Source organism: Xiphias gladius, chromosome 22 (genome assembly GCF_016859285.1).
Source record: "Xiphias gladius isolate SHS-SW01 ecotype Sanya breed wild chromosome 22, ASM1685928v1, whole genome shotgun sequence".
NCBI classification, from domain to species: Eukaryota; Metazoa; Chordata; class Actinopteri; order Istiophoriformes; family Xiphiidae; genus Xiphias; species Xiphias gladius.
In genome coordinates, this window is record NC_053421.1 from 126,545 (window position 1) to 130,217 (window position 3,673).

Consider the following 3,673-nt stretch of genomic DNA (forward strand, 5'->3'; position numbering starts at 1 on the left):
TAATTTTGATAGTTAAGTTGCCTTATACCATTCTGAATAATCTCTCCACTGCACTTTGATTATTACAACAAGCTTTTCTTCATATTCTATGTAATATGCTCTCAGGTACAATTTATGATTATTAATATTAATTGACCATAGTGAAAAGTTGAAGGGTGTAATCTCTGTGCATGAAAATTTAATTAATCTCCCTATTGTAAGTAATTTCAAAATCAGCTCCTCCTTCCTTTCTCTCATCAAACAAAGAAGTGGACGCTCACTGGAAGAAAGTTACAACTTGGTGCGAATATCCAGTTGATAATATGAAATGCAGCCAACACTTGGGTGAGATCTCCTGGCAGATTTTTGCACTTTAGCACATTTGGCACCTGAACTCTACTTGGTCAGGGGACTCTTACTTTTGGCTTGTCTTTGATTTTGTCCTTTTTGCTTTTTTGTCTTTCAAGATTTTCACCGAGCCTTATCTTTGGTCATTTGACCTCGTCTAGACTGGCATTCTCACAATGTCTTTTCAAAATTCTTTATCAAGCTTAATGTGAATTTTGATTTTTATCTTAAACCAGCCTCAGTTTGCAACTCAATACTAAACTAAGTGAACCGAAGTTTTATAGCCTGTTTTTGTACGTAACTAAGTAAATAAGTCTTGCCTGACAGTATTTTGAAAGTTTTGTTGCCTGGCCAGTGAAATTACTGTCAAGACTATTTCAAGTCTAGTTTATCAACACCAACTTCAACGGACCAAGGAACCAGCACAGAGACTACATCTTCAAGAACTTCTGGACCACAGAATAGGTAGAACTTTACTTCTGCTGCCTATGATAAGATTTGATACCGCATAGTGCTCTGTATTATTAATTTTTATGCTGTAGAGAAATTGTTCATTCCCCTAGCGTTATCTCTGATAATCCTAATCCACTCATTTTATTTCACTATTGCCAAACTAAGTGATCAATTCATCTTATCCTTCAAAGATCAATTTTATTCATCTGTTTGATTCTGACCTCATTACTCTATGTTTGTGACTTATGCTGCATTTATTCAGTTTCTTATAGACATTAATTTACAATAAAAACCCTAGTTTATTGTCAAGTCTTTCTAGCATGTTCTTGTAAGGCAAACCCAGAGATCCTTGAACTGAGATCTTAATTTGGTTAATTTGATGAATTAATTTCCTTATAAAATTATAACGGTGGTGCCCAATAACCACTGCAGATTAAAATCACTATAAATATAATTTTTATACACACACACCCACACACACACACACACACACACACACACACACACACACACACACACATATATATACAGCAAATTATAAGGAAACAAAAAGAAAACTATTTGACACATTGGAAAGAGCAATACCAAAACCAGAGCAAACTGTAATGCTATTGGGACCGTAATTGAGAATATTCAGTGGCAGATTACTTGACCACTGTGACCGATCCATAACTAAGGAAATCCTTGACCATGTACAGAGCACACTTTCACCATGGAGAGAGGCAGCAACAGGCAGACCTGACTCACCAGAGGAGAAAGACTTTGCACCCACTGCACACAGCAAAAGGTGGAAAATGAGCTACACTTTTTAATCACCTGCCAACTGTGCAAAGACATCAGAGACAAATAGTACCACAGATTACAACTTCCCCAAAAGGCTTAGAAAACATGCTTATTAACAAAAAAAACTCTATATATGCTGGGCAAAATACAGGATTTTGAAAACACAGCAGCAAGATTTGTGAGCTGTTGTGATCAGAAAAGGGCATCCCTTGGAATACAGCTACCAAGAAGACTGTCAATCACCTGTGTATACCAGCACTGTCCTGATCTCTGTTCTCTGTGCTGATTTCCGTTTGCTATATTTACTGTACATACATACAAAACACGTTTTAAAAATGTTGCAGGGTTTATATAATCCTCACTTATTCCTTAACTGCAAGGCTACATTTTTCCATTTGAATTAAGAGAGTATTCAGACTCCTTCACTTTTTTCACATTTTGTTATGATGCAGCCTTATGCTGAAATTGTTTGAATTCATTTTTTCTGTGATAATGAAAAATCGAAAACAGAATTTTAGAAACGTTTTGCATATGTATTAAAAGGGGAAAATTGAAATATTACGTACTCAGACCCTTTGCTATTATACTTGAAATTTAGCTCAGGTGCCTCCCATTTCTTTGTCTACTTTGACTTTGGTGTTGCTGCCACTGTTGTGCATCAATTCCACAGCTGTATTGTTTACAGCAGGGACCAGTGATATTGATGAATCCGGCTGGCACAGTGACCAGCACTACTGACATCCCCGCAGGAATAAGGGAAAGAACACAAAGAATACAGAGGAGAAATGAAACAACAAGGGAAAAGAGCTGGGTCCAGACAATGATTGATGGAGAAGAGTATCTCCCTTCTACCATCATGGCCGACATGAGATAGCTGGACAATAAGATTGATGAGCTAGTGGCCCTAGTGAAGAATCAGAGTGAATGTAGTCTTAAATGTTTCACAGAAACATGGCTACAGGAAGATACTCTGTATCTCATTGCTGCCATTTTCAGATGGTTTGGGCTGACAAGAATAAATCTGAGAGTGGAAAAGAAAAGAGGATTTGGGCTTCCTGTTTTTATTAACATCAGATGGTGCCACCCTGGTCACATTACTGTAAAGGAACGTTTTTGCGGCCAGGACACTTAACTGTTAGCTATGGCGTTATATCCATACTACATACCTGGGGAGTTCTCACACATCATCTTGGTTGTTGTCTAAATACCTGTCTCTGCTGACCTGGCAACCATGCGTGACATCATCCACTCCATTACGACGAGACTCCCGACTCTGCACCCCACTGCTTAGTGGGTAGTCGGGAGTCTCGCGGTAACGGTTGAAGTCTTCACCATCATCAGAGACTTCAACGCGAGAAGACTCTCCTCACTCAGTTTGTGGACTACCCTACCAGAGGAGACAGGACCCTGGACCTGCTGTATGTTAATGTTAAAGATGCCTGGTAATGCTATCTCGCACATCATTATTTTCTTTTGTACATTTAGCTATTTTCTTACTGTGTATTTATTATTTTTACCATATTATAGTAGTTTTTACTTATTTACCCTCTCTTTCCTTCTGCATTATTGTGCAGTTGTAACAAAGCAAATTCTAATTCTGATTGTTAGATAGATAGATAGATAGATAGATAGATAGATAGATAGATAGATAGATATAGATAGAATCTCACAGTACTAGAAAACTTTTGCACGGAAGAATGGGTGAAAATGCGGCAAACAAGAACTGAAAGACTATTATCTTCCATTTACAATCTGTGATACTTGACAAAGGGGTTGTTAATAAGTGCTAACTATGTGGGGTGGACTCTAAAGAAGGGGTAATAGCATTATTTACCAAAATAAGCGGAAAAAAACATCATCTTTGGATATATTTTTTAAATTAAAAAAAATAGCTAACTGTCAAGCTAGCTAGCTTGCTGTCAACTTCTATCCAAAAGAGAAACTGCATTAAAGAAACAACAGAAGAGTATTTAAGTGATCCTTGTTGGTAACATTAATATTTCTGGTAAACTGTACATATTTCATTTTTTGCCAGTCTTTGTAAGCTAGAAAAGCTAACATAGTGAATAGGTGGCCTGGCTCCACTTGAATTAAACAAGTGGTCACCATA